This window comes from Belonocnema kinseyi, chromosome 1 (genome assembly GCF_010883055.1).
Source record: "Belonocnema kinseyi isolate 2016_QV_RU_SX_M_011 chromosome 1, B_treatae_v1, whole genome shotgun sequence".
Taxonomy (NCBI): domain Eukaryota; kingdom Metazoa; phylum Arthropoda; class Insecta; order Hymenoptera; family Cynipidae; genus Belonocnema; species Belonocnema kinseyi.
This window is the reverse complement of record NC_046657.1, coordinates 95828515-95848277: the sequence shown is the minus strand read 5'-3', so window position 1 is coordinate 95848277 and position 19763 is coordinate 95828515. Positions and strand designations below refer to the sequence as shown.

Genomic DNA, 19763 nt, shown 5'->3' with positions numbered 1-19763 from the left:
AAAAAAGTTCGAACGTTCACAAAATGTTGAGGTTCAGAAAAAAGATGAAATAATTTTCAGTGAAGTTCCTACCGAAATGCAGTACCTAAACGTACTTTATTGAACCCTAATAAATCTTCCAAAGTTTCAGCTCGATATTTTATTTGCAAAAAAAGTTCTTAAGTTCAAAAAAACATTCAGTGAACGGAAAAAGTGAGGTAGGTAATATAGGTATTTAGCTGTGTCACATGCCCTTAAGCAGTCTATAGTTACATAAATGTCAAAAAGAATACAAATAATGAATACAAAAGATTACAAATAAAGGAAAAGAATCAAAAGCTTTTGTATTTTTTTTTCAAATTATCAATAACAAATATCTGGTAACGTATATGTTTTGAATTTTCAGGTTATAAAGCCAACTATAATACTTATTTTGAAATCTTTCTATACAGTTGTCTAACCTCCAATCTCCTAATGTACGTTGCACAAAATCGTTTATCCTTACTGTTTACTTTTTCAGTCCAGCATATATCATACAATAATTAATCACGTCACAATTACAATTGAAATACGCGACAACACACGGCGGCAGAATATTAGTCGGTTCGTATGGCCTGGGGAAGCATCTGGCAAGGAAGCAGAAAAGTCCTGCTAAAACAGCAGTGTTCCACAGCCGTGTTGGCTTGGCGTAACTCATGTTAAGTTCGCATGGCTCAGCAACACTAATTCCGCGTTCTTTTTTTCTCCGTGTTGTTGGATTCCCTACACAATTGGCATTTTGCATTTTTATTGTATTACTTGATTCTGAAATTCATGTTATGAAAATTTGTCCTTAATGTATTTCTGTAATGAATTTATTATTAATACAGAATCAAAGTTTCAATAACATAATTGATTGTATCTCATATTTCATTCTAATAATCTAAAAACGTTATAATTTTGTGCATACTGCAATCCATTTCTTGTCAATAGATTTGATCATTCTAACACATTAAATCGAAAAACCTTGAGTTGTTAAATAATAATTGAAAACAAAAGAACTTGACAAATTTCATCATCTAATAATATTTGACTCATCTAATGGCAAATATACTAATTTTACCTGAAACAATTTAATTAATTATTAATTTATTGATGTTAGGTTTCAATAAGTCCGCAGAGTGGCTTGCTCGCCTCATGCATTTTTAAAAATTGATAGAATATTATAAACGAGTGGTATGTATACAAATTTCACTGCACTATCAGAAAACCTCAAGCAGCACTAGTTCTGCGAGCGCATGGAGGTGGCGTTTCAGTAAGAAATCAGTCTAGCCCGGTCGGTCTAGGTATGGGACACAGAGTTCTATTGATCAGGGTCAGATCGGGAAATCCGATCAGCGGCAGATCGGTATTACGTTTGAAATCAGGCGATTTCTGCACGGGAACAAGTGAAACTCACTTTTTTAATTCATCACTAGATATTGAACAATAAGTACAAGGATGTTTCCTTGCATGAGTCATCATGCCTGTCAAAATATTTGCACAATATTAAATCAGTAGCTACGGTGCATTTCAATTTATTAAGTTTCAATAGTATATATACATATAGTGTATATATTTATACATAGGTATTTGTACATACGCGCGCGTGCATACACATACCCTATATGCATATGAAATTATACAAATTATGAAGTTTTTAATGTTTACACATTTATTTATTAGCATTATTACAAATATTTTTCAAAATAAAAAAATACATTAAAATGTCAATATAAAAAAAAGGGGGACCCAGGATTTTGGGGTTTGAATTTTGTTACTAAATGCACTTCCTAAAACAATACCCCACAATAATTTGCCGCGTGGTCTTTAATCTAATTTACATTTTTTTACTCTCTAAATATGAATCAGTGAAAAATTCACTGATTGAAATAGTAGTTAGACATTTCACTGATTAATCAGTGATTTCGAACTAATTCATTAATCATTTCAGTAACACCAGGGTAAATCATGTGAAACATAACCTCTAAATTGTTAAGTTAAGCGTTGTTGTTACTCTTTTACTTAAGTAGTAGCAAGAATAATTCCTTAATGAAATAAATTTTTTTAATTTTCGAGCTGTAATTCTGCTGAATTAACTGCGGGAAAAATATACTCTAACTCTTATAGGAAGTACTTACTTAACGGGCGTGTACATGGCAGTCCAATCTTGAAATAAAAATAAAATGTGGGGTTGTTTGTCATTTAAAAGCATCGAAACTTTTCACCTTTTTTAATATTTGATCATATTTATGGGTTTTAAGTTTTTACTATGATTCTTTGATTGACTATACTAAAATATTATTTTATTACCATTGCTAAATTGACATGGTGTAGTGCTGCCAACCCTAATAAGTGGTTACTTCACTGAATCAATAAGTAACCTTTCACTGATTGTCAGTGACCTATTTCTAGCTATTTGAATTAGTGAAATTTCACTAATTCAGATTTAGAGAGTAAACCCACCGTGAAAAGGAAGGCAACTTTATAGCTGTAAGCGATATCAGTTTCCGTTATGGCCTTCTCTAAAGATACCTATATGTGTTTCTGTACAGGATCCTTCCAAAGGTTCCTTTCTTACTTACATTAAAATAAGTTTCTAAAAAGATGTATTCAGTGAATTTTTTAGATTTCAAAAAGCGCGCCGTGGCGCATCAATTCCACCGTAACGTAACCAATGTAACGTATCGACGCAAATGCAGTATGCAGCTCGAATAATGGTACATTTATACCTCTGTTCGTCCTACTGTTGCAGGCAGATTACTCCATAAAAGTAAAAGAAATAGGAAGTACTTATTGTCCAATTTTCCGTTCTCTATCTCTTTTAGTCTTATGGAGTTCCTACCTGTACCGGTTGGACGGACAGAGGTATAAAGCTACCATAAAGTCAATTTAAATATTCTATGTTGTGACATAAGCGGTTGAGATGTCTGCACGCTGAGGGCCACGCAATAATACTAACTGCATGGGACGAAACTTTGTTTCTCTAATAATTTGAAAAAAATTATTTTTCAGCTAAGTGTACCTGGATATCACTTTTTATTTTTCAAAAGCTGTTAAATGACGTAATAAAAGCGATACAAAAACATTATCGATTTTATTACTTAATTGAATAGTTTTTGAAAAATGAAAAATAGTATAAAAATATGGTAAAAAAGCAACATTTTTTCCAAGTTATTAAAAATATAAAGTTTTAACCTATGCCATTGGTATTACTGTTTGGCCCTCGGCTTGCCGACATCTGGGGTTTCCCCAACTTATCATGAAATACAGTGAAACTCTTCGATAGCCCCGATTTTGGGGCTGACGGTGGGTGGCAACTAATTTATTATAGCCTGCTCCGCTTATGTTTTTCACGCCTGACTGCTCGCTTGAGTGACAGCCGCAGATCCCGCGCAACACCTGTTATACCTACATGAAGCGCGGCGTCAATTCTCGAAAAGGCTATAGAAGGGAGGGCTATTGAAGATTTCCGCTGTACTGCATTTCATGTGTTTAAAGGTAACGACAAAATGTATTTCTTTACGATTAATCAAATAATTAAATTAATCAATACGATACGTTAATAAATCGCATTGTCTGGATTAATTTGTGCTAATAAATAACTGCAGAGAGTGGATATTAATAAATTAAACTTGACTACATGGCATAATGGCTTCTTCTATTCTACGAGCACATGGCATGGCACCTGGTAATTAGTGATATTCATTCTGATCAATCTTATATTTGTTTAATTAAAAGCTTATAATTGACGAAAAACGGATTTTATCATTATTGTATTATTTTTCGAAATATTTTTATGATGATTTTCCAATTTTTTTTCTTCTGATTAACATTAAGAATCTTTTTACACAATATTCATAGATTAGGATTGATTTCTCTAACTTGTTACACTATAGATTATATTACACAAATTGTTTTACGAAATTTTTGTGCTTTTTAGTCTTTTAAATTTATGATCTGACAATAATTCTCCACACGAATTAAATCCTGCAGATACTTATATTTAGTAGCATGATAAAAATAGAAAAATATTCCTAAAGCTGTCCAAAATTTTCTTAGAGAAACAATTTTCCAAATTCTTGTCTTAAATATAATTTTGTCTCTTTAAGTAACCTTAAATATTCTTTCGCGTTCTTTAAAAAAATATATTAAATAGTCTAATACTATCAAAACAGCTTCTCTGATTAAAGCGAAGAATCTAACTAAATACATATTTCATAGCATCCAAACCAGTCGAAATGCATGCATATCAGATAGTAGAGTTTGATGGCGGTCTAGTGATTTTGTGCTAAATAGTTGATTGTTCTTTGATCCAATAATAGGTCAAGTGGTTACAAATTTTGTGCCACCACATTATAATCCGACTTCGTTCGCAAAATTGTATCTTTTTTGTAAAAACTATTCAAGATACTGACCAAAAAATACGATTGTTGATGGTAAAAAATCTTAGACAAAGTTGCCTTTATACGGAAGATTCCGAGTATACACTTATGATGCGAAGGCAAATAAGGCTGAACATAAATATAAGTAAAAGGTGGAGGTCTCGACTCAAGATGTAATGTCAAATGTGGATTTAAATGAATTGCTAAAATATTATTGGTCTTGAAAAGGGGTTTTTTGCAGCATCACAGACTGAAAAATTATAATATAATATGTATTTTCAGTAGCATTATACTAAATAAAATAAATTTCCTTTCTTAAAACTAGTTTTTGTTTATTATTATTATAATTTGGAAAAGGAGGGCATAGCTCAGAAAAAGTGGATAGGCTCTGACAAATTTGCCCTAAATAGGGCAAAAATCTGCTAAAGCGTTACACGCCATATATGGCCCTCGCTACTTTACTCAACCAGGGCCACGCCAGAACTAGGGAAAACTGGTCAGTGTCTTACCAGGCCCACGTTTATATGTATACACGGCTGTAAGGGACCCCTTAGACTTTTCTGTACAGGAGCTTAATTATTTAAGTTTTTTATAATATTAATATTATTTATAATATTATGAATAATAACATACAAAAGCAAGATCGGGAAACTTAAAAATTTTTAATGATTTGCTTATTTCATTTTTCTGAAATTTAGTAAATTCAGAGATAATTTTGAAGACTGGCCTACTTAACATATTATCGCATGCGTGCATATCAAATAACTGAAACGAGTAAATTGGACTTCGCTAAGAGGATTATTGTGGAACAGTTCACAGAAGAAAATATAGTTCTTGTTACAGCTTCTTTTGGTTTCACCTCAATATACAATTCAAGAAAATTGACAAATATATCTTTTTCTAAATTTTAAGTACTTTTTTTGTTTTTGACAAGACTTCTTTGTCTTAAAAGAATACTGATTTTCTTAACTTAAAACATCTTTTTGTGTTTGCAAATGTTTTTGTCGCTAGAAGATTATCATTTTCGATTTAAAGAATATTATTGGCAGCACTTGCCACATAATTTGTTATCGATCCTTACCATAGGTTTTTTTTAAATATTTTAACGGAAACGTAATTGAGAACTTCAAAGTCAAAAATAAACTTTAAATTTGATCCCTTTTTATTCGCAGACTCCAAAATGGCGCCAATAACATTAATTTCACGGATGATAAGGTAGATCGACCATTTCGTCGGCGAATTTTTCTTGGCACAGTCAAATCTTGAAATTGCCGATGGCGAGAAAGCGTGATGTTCAGTCACTAATATCTGCTAGACGACACAAAGGTGATTTAGTGCTTCCTGCTGTCCTGTCTGTCGTGACTCGAGTTTTCCTATACAGCTTTCAATGACGACCGCGTCCGGTGTCCCAATTTGAACTTTCAAATCTGTCACCAGTACTTTGTTTTCCTGTATACAGAGCCAAAAACCCACATCTCTTTTGTTCAAGTCTCAAAAAGAATGATTAAACCAGCAATAGTGATGGAATTTTAAATTTGCCGCTGAAAAATGCGGCGGGAAGTTTGAAATGAATTCGCTTTTGGTGATTCTTGGAAGAGGTAGGTGATCAATTATACGATAAGCGATACTGAGCCGAGTGTGGGTTAAACGTTGTGTATAAATTTTCTCCTTGAGCATTAAAATATTTAATTTTGTGGATAAAATTGACTGCTGAAGTGAAAATTGTGTTATTTGTATGCTGAGTTTTTCAATTATTAGGTTTTTTTTTTTAATTATGGAAGGAAAATATTTGAAATGAAGAGACAGAATATAAAAAGAAAGTGAAAAAAACATGGTACGACGTCAGGCAGAGGATTTTGTTGAAGACTAAGAGAAGGAGAGAACGTATCTAAGATTATTTCTAGATCGGACGGAGATAAACCGGGCCAACGTCGACCGAAGCAAAGCAAAGCGAAACCGAGTGAACGGAGCCTTGAGGCTTGAGTCATCCGCAGTTGTTGGATCGAATTTGGAACTCTTGCCTGATTACAAAAGATAACGTAACTTGCCCTGCGAACTCAGTTTATTGTTGTCCTACGAAAGTACTGGACAATTCTTTCCGATAAGGATTGCTAAGTACTTTATTATTTACACTAATTAACAATTAAATCTCCAAACATTGAAATTTCTACTGAAAAAAAAGTGCTAAAAGGAAGATTTTTTATACAAAAATATCATAAAATTAAAAGTAAAAAAAATGAGAAAAACAGAAAAGGGCTTGATCAATAACAGAACAGTAATATAACGAATCGATATGTTAAATTCGTTTATGCTAACACACATGTAACTGTTATTTAATACTGATATAACAATGGCAATAATTGACGTACATATACTAAACTGAGATTTGCTAAAATTAGAAAAACTATTTAAGACTCGATTAAAAAAATTCATTTTCGTTACATCTGCGTTACGTGTCTAATCTGATATTTTTTAGAGTATTAAAATTACATAATCGAACACAATAATTATACAGTCGTTGTCAGCATTTATATATTAATTACTTAACGTGCTAATAAATACATTTTGTATCAGTTATATAACTGCATAGCCTACATTTAACTCATATTTTAATGAAATTCGTGTAAGAATAACGTAATTTAACATTTATGTAAAAAAGTATGTAAAATTTACATTACAATGTTACGTAAACATGTATCCTAAAAAATGATTTTAAAAATTGTTTAGAAAATGAAGTTCCGAAGAGTTTCATTCCACTTCTTTTATGATGGGACAAACGTAACAAGTGAGAAATTTGACTTCGAGACAGGAATTAAGGAAGTCCATTTGCAGATGGAAAGTTTATTGTCGACGAACGGAAAACAATTTGGCCCAAGTACAAAACTCGGACAATGAGCGGTATTGCATTACGTCTCGTTGGGGCAGGGAAGGGGCGCTGACCCAATTGCCAATGTGCCGGCAGCCATTGTGTGCACCGCGAGAAGGTACTAGGCGCCCCTTAAAGAAAACGCTTTGTCACGATTGTCAGTATTTTGGCACTAACACTGTCCCGTTCACAAACTTTCCCTAATTAAGTGGATAGTTTGTCATTTCTATTGATCAATTGATTTTATTCGCTATATCCTACTCTAAAAATTGTAATTTATAAAATTTAATGAAAAATATTAACCAAATATTACATTTTCTGTTTACAATTACCTATTAAAATTAAAGGCACGGTAAACGCGACAAGAAACAAAATTTGTAGAGAAGCAAACAAAGAAGTTCTCAAAAATCAATTTTTAATTTCCTTGTGACCAAAAATTGACTACGCTCCGAAATTTGAAATATTTGTTTATAAGAATTGTTTGTAAAATTAACATTTATTATTAAATGGCAATATATCATGTGAAGATAATATTCTTGAGACGAAAAGAACTAATTACATAGAAAAAATTCTAGTTTCAGAAATAATAAATACAAACGAAGTGTCTCGTCCCGAAATTCGGGATGAGTATAATCAAATATTTTCCATAAGTTTTGTCAGCCATCCCGAAATATTGAGATGACTGGTCCGCCCCCTTTTCCAACTCCCGCAATTTTCAGGCACGACTCGATCCAGCCAAATATAAAATTGTTTATAGCAATGGCAATTGTTCTTGTTTCATTCCCGGCTGTCATTAATTTTTAATTTCATATAATTTAACGAGGAAATCAGTGCAGTTAATGCATTCAAGCATCATCGAAAATACAGAAGAACCCAATAGGATCTACAGAACTTTTTTAACTAAAAATTCCTCAGGCGTTTTACTATCGATGTCATATATAGGTATTTATTAAATTTCTAAACATGTAAAATTTTTGTAATGCTTGCAGCTTTTAATTATGTTAATGAAAACATTAATTTAGGAAAAATTGACTTTTTGTGTTCTTGCATCAAAACATTTCAATTCTTTTAAAGAGGATAGAAACTGAATTAAATTCATCGAGTTTAATGCGTGAAGCTATTTTCTGAAATTTGAAGTCAATTTTATTACATTCTATAAGAGGAGATAAGAACCAAATCAATAACAAGTGTCTTTTCATCTCGCGGAAAACATAAATTCTTGATTTTTATCACTAATTTTGACTGTATCAATGAACATTAGGTTGGTCCAATATCATACCTGTTAACATTTTTTTTGGAGTAGAGGGCATGCCCCCCCCCCCCATTTTGTGAGGTTGCCGGAAAAAATTTCCTCCAAGTTTAAGCCAAATCAGTTAATATTAAGACGTACAGCAATAGCCCTGAAAATCACATAAGATTGACATGAGGAAATTTTGATTTTCGGAAAAATGGGATTCCCGCTTATGAATTTAAACTTAAATTGCGGGAGATATTAAGAATTTGTTGGGGAGTCTCTAATCAATCATTTCCATTAAATTACTTTAAATTTTTATGCCCCCCACCCCTCCATGTGGAGCCCCAAAAATGGCCCAAAAAACTAAAATTGACAGTTTAGCCCAAAATTGACACATAAATGTTCTGTTTTTCTCTTTTTTGCCATAAATTATTTTTTTTGTCAAGTGGAATGTTTATAAGTATTTGTCAACTAATTAAAAATTGTGTAAACAATTTATTTTTGTTTAAATATTTTTTGTTGTACTCACTCATTAAAATTTACTTGGTATACTTGGAATTTTTATAAGCATAATACGTTTTAGGCCACTTGATTGTATATATTTAAAAAAAAAAAAACCTCCCCAATCCAACATTGTGGATTTACACAAGCATCATCCATTTTAGACCTCTTGCTTTGATGTATATAAATATAGAGTCCATGCTATTTTGCATTAATTATTAAACAAGAGCTATTTTCAATTAGTTATTCGGTCTTCTGATAGATTAGGAAATTTCATTCAAAGTTTGTCACTAGATATCAAATATATTTGAAAACTATCTTAGTTAAATATTTTGATTAGACCTAATTAAATAAGAGCTGCTTCAAAATTTGAAATAACATTTTTTAAAAGAGTTATAGAAACTTTTTCCAAAGTTTTCCGTACGCGACAAAAGTACTTGCAAATCGTCCTAGTTACAGTTCTAATTTCGACAGAAATTAAAAAAGTTATATCCTTTTCAACATTTTCAAATTTTTCAAAAAATGGAGAACATTTTTTTTCTCCGTAGATTAAGACATTTAAATTCAAATTTCTTCTAGATATAGAATTTAATTCGAAACTATTCTCATGAAATTTTTCAATTAGTCCAAAATTCTAAAAGTTAGATCATTTTCAAAAATATGTCATTTTCGTTATTAAGAGATCGTTAAGCGTTATCTTTAGTAGATACTAACAAGATTTATAAATTATCTTGATAAACTTTTTCAATTGGACACGAATTGAAAATGTTCTAGATTAATATATCAAAGCAGAGTTGCCTTAGAACTGAAGTTTGAACAAACGGAATCAAAGCCTACGAGTTTGAGCGCCGAGTTTGAGCGCCGAGTTTGAGCGCGCCTAGGGCACGCGGGTAAGCTCTCGCGCTTCGCGCTCGTTTTCATACGTTTAATGCGCACACTTTAACTAAATTTTTTTATATATTGTTAAGACTATAACTTAAATCGAAACATCTCGAACATTTTTTTCGATTTGATTTTAAAGAAGGTTCTCAAAGCACCTACGACTTTGACGATTACATTCTCATTACGAAATTCGTGCTTTGGCTCGTTAATTCGTGTCCTCTTCAAAAACTTCATCAAGATCATTCGTAAATCGTGTTAAAATCTACTAAGAATAACGTTTTAAACTTATGGATATCTTAAAAAATCAAAATTGCATATTTTTAAAAATGATCCAACTTTTTGGAACTTTTGTCTAATTAAAAAATGTCATGATAATAGTTTCTAAAAACATTTATTTTTTATCTAGTAGAAATTTGGATTGATATTTCCTGACCTATTAAACAATTTTTTTTCCTATTTCAGAAAATTTTCCAAATTTTGAAAAGCATATAACTTTCTGCAGTTTTATTGAATTTAAAAATGTCATTGGGATAATTTGCAATTCTTTTTGACATGTATCAGAAAATTGGACGAAATTTCCAAAAACTCATAAACAAATTCTAATTTAAATTTTGAAAACGCTCAAACTTTTTGAATTTTTGTCTAATCGAAAAATTTAGGTGACATAGTTTTTAAATATATTTGATATCTAGTGATGAATTTAAATGAAATTTTCTAATCTTTTAGAAAAATATTTTTTGTTTATTTTTCTGAACTCTACCCATCTATAAGAAACTTTTAAAAAATTTCAAATTTAAAAAGAAAATTTTTTCAAATTTTGAAAATGCTCTCAATCTTTTAATTTTGGTTGCAAATATCTGCTTAACGAACTTAGCATTCATTTTGGGAAACTTAAGATGTGTATCAAAGGCTGACTTGATTATAGAAATCCTTCAAAAGTTAGCGTGGCTACAACATTCGGGTAAACATACATACAGAGATACAGACAGACAGACATACACCGATGAAATTTTATGATTTTCGGATTCTGTGAGTGCCGAAACGTAAAGATCCGTTGAAAAGCAAAGATCGAAAATTGGGACGATTACATTACGCTCTCATGGATGAGAATGTAAAAATGTTTTTACCTTCTCATCATAATGAGAAGGTATTGGTTTTATGTTAAATCTCACTTTGTCGGTCTTCAACAAATCTCCACGTCTCGATATCCACTCAGTCAGAAAAAAACGATTCTTACGAAGGTGTTTGTCTGTCTGTCTGCATGTTTGTATGTCTGTCTGCCTGTATACTTCAGGCACGATAACTTTCGAAAAATTTATCAGATTGAATTCTGCTATAGCACACTTTTTTAAGGCCTAAAAATAAAGAACAAGTTCGTAAACCAGCTATTTTGGATCAAAATTCAAAAAGTGAGCACGTTTTCAAAATTTTTGAAAGCCCTACAAGATGATCATAACAACTTTTTTAATTTTGTCGAAAAGTTGAAAATTCAAAATTTGATCGTACCTCAACTTTTTGAAACCACTGTTTTCAGGATTTCAAAATTCTATGAACGGTTATTCATAGTACTCAGAAACTCAAACAATTTATCTCTATGACTTTTTTCTATAAAAAGAAAATTATCAGAGTTAGAGCATTCTAAAAATCCAAAAAAACAAACTAAAATGATCAATTTAAGCCAAATAACACATGATATGAGAAAAGAAAAACGTTGATTTTTTAAAGCCCTACAAGATTATTATAACAACTTTTTTTAAGTGGCCGAAAAGTTGAAAATTCAAAATTCTTTCTTACCAACAATTTTAGAAACCACAATTTTTTCTAGATTTAAAAATTCTATGTACGGCTATTCATAGTTCTTAAAAATTCAAATAATTTATCCCTATGACTTTTTTCTATAAAAAGAAAATTATAAATGAACATTTTAAGCCAAATAACGCATGATATGAAAAAATGTCAAGAGAAGAAAAACGTTGATTTTTTAAAGACCTACATGATTATCATAACAGCTTTTCTAATTTGGTCGAAAAATTGAACATTTCAAATTTGATCTTACCAAAAATAATGAAAAATCCAAAAATTCTATTTTTTGGTCAAACTATGCATGATACGCAAAAAATGAATGAGCTAAAATTGCGTGCCCTGGAAAGACCTCCAAATTTGTAATGATTCACTTTTCGATAGGACACGTAGTTTTTGTTTATAGTAAAAAAAAACATTGACAATTTTGTAATAAAAAACTTTTGGACTAATGACACAAGCTACGAAAAAAAATGAGACAAAACTTGTTTATCCAAAAAAGAGCTATAACTTTTTATAGGACACGTAGTTTTTGCTCTAGTCGTACAAAATAACATTCAAAATAAAAATATTAAATTGTTTTGAAAAAACGACATAAGTACGAACTAAAATTAACAGACAAAAGTTGTTTGCCTAAAAAGATCTATAAATTTATTATTAATCATTTTCGAAAGGACGAGTATATTTTCTTTCAATCGTAAAAAATAAGATTAAAAATAAAAAAATTAAAGTTTTGGAAAAAGGACAAAAAAGACGAAAGAAGACAAAGGATCCTATAGAGGACCCTATATAGATTTCTGTATTAGACCATATGCAGATACACAATAGTTCTTCTTTAATCGTAAAACACAAGATTGAAAATATAAAAAATTATAAAAACAAGGAAATAAAAAATAGTATGATTCAATTTGTATGCATATTATGAATTGTAATGGTATAAATTGATTGAAATGATACATGTTTCAGCGCAGCTTAGAATGCAATTTAAAGCAAAATACGAAACAAATATTAAAATAATCATTATAAATACAATTTGTGCTTTATTTTGCAATATTTGAATAACCAATCACAGTCAGAGTTACATAGAAAATATATTATATTTGATATAAAAGTTTTGTGTATAATGTAGAAAAGTTGACATTTGTGAAAAAATCGAGTGCGAAGCACGAAACACGTGATGAGAATGTGTTCGTTAAAGCCGAAAGAGCTTTAAGAAAAGAGAGTTCACAATCACAAAATCAAAGTTGTCGGTCCGTTGACCTTTGATTTTAAAAGGTCTATGCACGAATGCGGGAGAAATGCAAAGACCGAGCGCGGAGTGCGATGGTCATCAGTCGCGTGCCGTAGGTGTGCTCAAACTCTCGAGCTGAGCTCTTTTAACAAGAGAGAATTCACAATCACAAAATTACACTGGTGGATGTTTTGACTCTTAATTTTGAAAGGTCTGCCCTTTATTTTTAAAGAAAATGTACTCTCTTACCTAACTATCGAACCTGAACCGCGAGTGTCGCAACGAGAATGTAATCTTCAAAGCTGCAGGTGTTTTGAGATCCTTCTTTAAGCATATGGAAAAAAATTTAGTTCCAGTTTATGGATGTAATTCCTCTGTAACTTAAATTACAGTTGACGATTTAAGTTACAATATTCATAATATTTAAAAAATTGTAGCAGAAGTGTACGCACTAAACGTACGAAAACGAGCGCAAAGCGCGAGAGAGTACCCGCGCGCCTTCGGCGTCATCAAATTTGACGCGATTCGGCGCGCGCGCAGCGTGGACTAAGTATGTACCACGCAGCGGGCATATTTTTTTGTATCGATTAGTTCAATGTTGCTGAAAGTATGTAAGATAATTAATTTGTATAAATGTGGCTTCGTGATTCGTAATAAAAAGGCAAGTCTCAATAAATTTATTGTTTAAAATTCATATTTATTTATTTAGCATTAAATACGGAAATCTTTTAACATATTTAGAGATTTACAATTACACTTGATGCTTAAAAATTATAAAAATTCCGGAATTTTTATAATTTTTAGGCAATAAGTGTAAACGTCAATCTCTAAATATGTTAAAGGCTACAAGCTGAAAGGTTCCTGAATATAATACATTTTTTCAAAATTTGATCGCCATTTTGGATCAAAACGTTCGAATTTATTAATCTCGACTGTGAATTTATCATCAGAAGTCCGAAAAAAACTCTAGTATGCTGAGTCATGGAAACCCGTCAGTTTATTAAATTTCTCATTCGTCAATTTATTGAAATTCTCAAAAATCTAGTCGCCGCTTTGGATGAAAAATCACGAATTGTTACTTTTGATTTTTAAATCACCGTTAGAAATTCAAAAAAACCCCTAGTAACGAAACTTTCGAGTACTCGAATGTCTTTGAGAACTCGAAACTTGCGAGTATTTGAAGCCGTTCGAGTTCTCGAAACGTTGGAGTAGCTCGCAAATTTCGAGAACTCGGAATTTCAAGCATACCCGGCTCGACTCGACTCGAAGAAAATCGAGCCAACCTGACTCGAAATTTCGAGCTTTTTGCACACCCTTTCTGGAAGTGGTTTTTTTTTTAATGTTAATTCTTGATATCTGGAGTAGTAATCTATTACTACGAAAACCATCTGTTCGTTAGGTAACGGTCCCGTTAATTTAGCTAAATAGGGGTCCGTTCTTGTAGCTAAATATTGCCAAGGATCCTCAGGGATAGAAGACTTTAAAATTATCCAAATAATATTTTTCACTTTCAATGAAAATTAGAAAATGTATATACATTTCAAGAATTTAAAAATAACAAATAGATTTCATAACTATTCAGGCCGAATTTTTCGATTAACCCAAAATTTAAAAAGTTAGAGCCTTTTCAAAATTGTAGACAAATTTTTACATTCTCCTTCATGAGAGTGTAATGTAATCGTTCAAATTGTAGATCTCTGGGTTTTAACGGATCTTTACATTTCGGCACTTACAGAATCCGAAAATCATACAATCTTAACGGCTTCTGTCTGTCTGTATGTATGTCTATCTGTATGACTGTATGTATGGTTACCTGAATGTTGTAGCCACGCTGACTTTTGAAGCATTGGTCCAATCAAGTCAGCCTTTGATACACTTCTTAGGGTTCCCAAAAAGAAGGTTAAGTTCGTTAATCAGATATTTTTAACCAGAAGTAAACAATTTAGAGCATTTTCAAAATTTGAAAAAAAATTTCAAATTAAAAACGTTTTGTTAAAGTTTCTTATAGATGGGTAAAAGACTTGCAAATTATCCAAATAAAAACTTTACTTTCGATGAAAATTAGAAATGTTATATACTTTTGAAAATTTTGAAAATGTTCAGAAAAATTGTTACCTAATTTAGTCATTTTTCCAGTACAAAGTTTCTCAGTGTGGAAGGGTCAGAATACTTTTTTCAAGCATTATTTTAGATAAATGGACAGACCACTTTCTTTATCACGAGAATGACATGGGATGTTCCGTCTTATTGTTTCATCTAAGCATGCTTCCTACAGTCATTTTATTTTAGAAGTCACAGTACACTATTTTCACTGTGCTGGTAGACTCCAAACATTTCTCCAATGTCAGGCCGAAGGCACAGACATGAAATAACTACGTTTCTCTCCCAATGGGTAAAAAACGATTATTTCCTGTCTTGCCGAGGCCTGACCTGATTTAATTCCTTGCCGGCTCAAATGCACTGAAGGTCGCACTAGTTGCGGGTCTAGTCCTAGTCCCAAAGACGAAAAAAATTCGAAACAACTTCAGGAGGGCGATTCAAAAGATTTAAGGGCAAGATGAATGAATGAAAAGGGTTGAAAGAGAGCAAACCACACGTCTAACTTGAGAGGGAAGAGGAAAGGGTATTCCCGAAGGTCAGGCCTCGGCAAGGCCAGAAATAATCGTTTTTATCCTTTGCGGGAAAAACGTAGTTATTTTGTACACATTATTATTATCATTCTATAATTCAATGATTGTAATGGACTTAAAATAATTTTTCAAGATATCAAGTGATTATACAGATTTTTGCTGTTTAAGGTTTACATATTTTGTACATAATCGCTATTTTTTTGTACTTTTATGTGATATTATGAGTGGTAAAAAAATCGTTCCTCTGTAGTTTCTCTACGTGTTATATTAAATCCTATAATATGTTTGGATTATTTATTCAAAATGCTGATTATACTGTAATTTTTTCTATATGATGAATTTGCTATATAAGCTATGACATCTTTTAACATCTCACGCAATCTTGTAATCTTTTAATCTAGTGTAAACCACGAATCCAAGTATGCAAATTATCCAAATAAACATTTTAATTTCGATGAAAGTTAGAAAAGTTATATATTTTTGAAAATTTTGAAAATGTTTAGAAAAATAGAGAAAAATAGTTTTCTAAAAGATTAGGAAATTCATTTAAATTCATCACAAGCTATCAAATATATTTAGAAACTACGTCAGTTAAATGTTTCGATTAAACAAACATTCAAAAAGTTTAAGCTCTTTCAAAATTTGAATAAAAATTTTTTATGGGATTTAGAAATTTTTGTCAAATTTCCTGGTACGCGTCAAAAAGTGATGCAAATTATCATTATGACATTTTTGAATTCGATAAAACTTTAAAAAGTTACTTGCTTTTCAACATCTTGAAAATTTTCAAAAAAAAAGAAAAAATTTCTTTTTGATAGGTTAAGAAATATCAATCAAAATTGAGCCCCTGGATGCAATAACTCGCTGAGCGCTCGAAAACGCGTAAAAGTATTGTCTGCGCGGTGACATTACGAGTCAAAATCAAAAGTCCGAATTTGGAAAAATGAAAAATACTGCTCGATAGCTTTTTAAAAATGAAATGATGTACCTGTTTAAACTTTTTTCGTAAACATTATAGTTTCCGTTAAAAAAAAATAAAAACTGATGATTTTTGAATCGAAAAATCCATGTTTTTCAAAACTTAAATCGCCGCTGAACAGCCATTTTTCAACTTATCAAGAATTTTTTTTTGCGTTCTGTTCAGGAACGTCTAGCGTTGAATACAGTATCAAAAAATATATCAAAAGTTAATATTAATTTAATGTTCTTTTAATCCGAATGAAAAACCATGTTTTTCGACGTTCGTGTTTGAAATGTATCGAGGAAATTTTCGATTTCCACGGGGTATTCGCGCTTATCGTAATCTTAAGCGTATTGTTGAACTTTTTGGAAAGTTTGAGCTTCCTCAGACTATTATTTATATAAAACCTAGCGGGTTGAACACAATCGTGCAGCGCGATGTGATTGAATTTTGCACGGGCGAGCTCCGCAGTGTATACTTTCGCTAGTACGATACACTGCGGAGCTCGCCCGTACTAGATATAAAATATATGTTTTTCGAAACTATTATCATGAAATTTCTTATTTAGACAAAAGTTACAAAAAGTTTGTTCATTTTCAAAAATATGCAAGTTTGATTTTTTAAAAGATCCATAGGTTTAAATGGTCCGAGATCCCGCTGCAAAATTCGACATGTACAATGTTAATGCAAAAATAAAATTTTTTAAACTGTATTGTTATTAATTGACCACTGCTGTAAACGGTTGCCATAGTGATTTGAGTGCAAAGTTCAAAAAACAATTCCAAAACAGCAATTATTTATGAAATTCTTTTTTAGTTTGCAAACATATTGTTGAAGAATAATTTTTGTTTTTTTATGAAGAACTCGGTCACTGGTTCAACATTGCAATGCCCGGTAATAAGCGTAGAATAGAGAAAAATTAATATTTTCAGATTTCAGCGCAAAAGTGAAGATTATTCTATTATTTTGAATGCGCGATTTTTCCATCTGCCTAAAATGCCACAATAAGAATAAAATACCTCCTAAACTTATTCACTTCTATTTCCATAGCGACCGCCAAATAGTTTTCTATTCTCCCAAAGAGAACGTGTTTTCAATATATTTAATTCCTTCTAATTGTACCGGTAACGCAGCTCACAGAGATATTTTTTATTCCTCAGAAGTGGTCATATTTTGATTTTATATAATGGCATCTAATAAGTTCACAAAATATGTGTAATAAGTTGTTTTAATTCCTTCATGCGAAAATGTAAATTCTGATCTAAATTCAATTTAACTCTCCCTCTCTAGAGTTAAAATTATTTAAATTCAAACATTTGCATAGATTTCTTTGTTGCATTTTTTAAGACGTTTAAATAAATTATCAAAACATAAATAATTATAAATTTGAATATTTTCGAATTTATAAGTTATAAAAAGATTTAATAATGAAAAATAGGTTAAATAAATGTTTTCGTTAAATTTTGCTAAGTCGATTGAGAGGAATAGGATTTGCACTTTTTCTGTTCCCGTTTGGGGATTTTTAGACGGAGGAAAAATCGCATATTCATAGGAATACAAATTCTTCATTTTTCTGAATTCAACGCTTGTTACCGGGTGGGTTGCCATAGTGTAACCCGGTCAAAGTGGTGGCTTACCTTTGAACTTTTCTGAACTACCGAGTTAATGTTCGAATTTTTCATAGAAATGAAGAGCGTAAAATTGAAATCATTATGCAACGCGGTTTCCATGGCTCCGTTGGTGCAAAAAAGTTGTTGCTCGCTTTAAAAAATTTCCCCGGCACAGCAAGACGACGACACGATCGTTTTCAACTACATTCGCATGGACATTTTCGTAGCAATTCGGTCAGTGTAATTTAGTGCAAGTAATCCCTGCAATGAAGAAGTGTTTTTTATGCGAAAAAAGGGATGATGGCGTCACAGAGTTTGATGACGACTCTTTTACAAAATGTTGCCAAAGGTTGGCTTTCCGTCATCGCGCGACTTTTTTAAAGCGAGCAATAACTCGTTAGCACTATCGCAGCCGTGGCAACTACGTTGCATAATTATTGCAATTTTACGGTCTTCATTTCTACGAAAAATTCGGCCATTAACTCGATAGTTGCAAAAAGTTGAAAGGTAAGCCACCAGTTTGACCTGGAAACTGAGATTCAGCACGGGTACACTATGGCACCCCTTTGCTATGTTGAACCAGTGACCGAGTTCTTCATAAAAAAACAAAAATTGTTCTTCAACAATATGTTTACAAATTTTAAAAAATGCCATAAATAATTCCTGTTTTGGCATTCTTTTTTTTTTTTTTAACTTTGCACTAAAATCATTGTAACAACCGTTTACAGCAGTGGCCAATTAAAAACAATACAATTTAAGAAATTGAATTTTCGCATTAACATTATACATGTCGAATTTTTCAGCGGGATCTCGGACTAAAAGCGTTGTTTTTAGTTGATTTCAACAAGATTTAAAAAATCTTGATGAACATTTTCAATTGCACACAAGTTATCGAGCGCGAAGTGTGAGTTTCGTAATGAGAATGTAATCGTTAAAGCCGTAGGTGCTTTGAGAATTTTCTTTAAAAACAAATCGAAAAAAATTGAAGTTACAATTTATGACTGTAATTCCTCAAAATTTTATATCACAGATCTCAATTTAAGTTATAGTATTTACGATATTTGAAAAAATGTAATTAAATTTTACGCATTAAACGTACGAAAATGAGAGCGAAGCGCGAGAGAGTACCCGCGCGCCCTAGGCGAGCTCAAACCTAACCGAAGCGCCGTGCGCGTAGCGCGCAAGGAGAATGTGCCCGCGCGCATTCTCAAGAACTTTACTGAATACATTCAGTTCACTTTCTTTTCAAGGGATTTCAAATGATTTATACTTTAACGAATAAATTTAATTGTATTTTAGGCGATTTCTACGGATTTTAACTATTCAAGGAGAGAATATTAAGATTTATAGGACCTCCAATTATTTAAATTATTTTTGGGCATTTTACCAATTTTAATGAATTTCAGCAGATTTTAACAGAACTCACAGATTTGAAGGAATTGTAAGTCATTTTAAGATTTTGACAAGATATAAAGGATATTATTAAATTGTTAAGTATTTGAAGGATTAAAAGTTTTCAAATTAGACGACGCTCCTTTCTTAATGCGACCACCCACCCACCCATCGAAGAAAAAACCAAAAATCACAATTTTACGAGAAAAAAAATCAAGATCCTCGTTTAACATTCTTGTATTATGTCTGTACCTTCGATCTGACTTTTAAAATT

The 19763-nt window shown here is 31.6% G+C and overlaps 1 protein-coding gene and 1 long non-coding RNA gene across 2 annotated transcripts in view; both read left to right on the top strand.

The window, feature by feature from the left end:
• The window catches only part of LOC117171957 (phosphatidylinositol-glycan biosynthesis class X protein), a 132190-nt gene that overhangs the window by 56348 nt on the left and 56079 nt on the right, over positions 1–19763 (top strand). The gene's annotated exons all lie outside the window — the stretch shown is intronic.
• LOC117172079 overlaps positions 5705–19763 on the top strand; it is a 56471-nt gene continuing 42412 nt past the window's right edge. The window contains exon 1 of the long non-coding RNA XR_004466963.1: positions 5705–5980. This is a non-coding gene — a long non-coding RNA (uncharacterized LOC117172079). The remainder of the gene's footprint in view (positions 5981–19763) is intronic.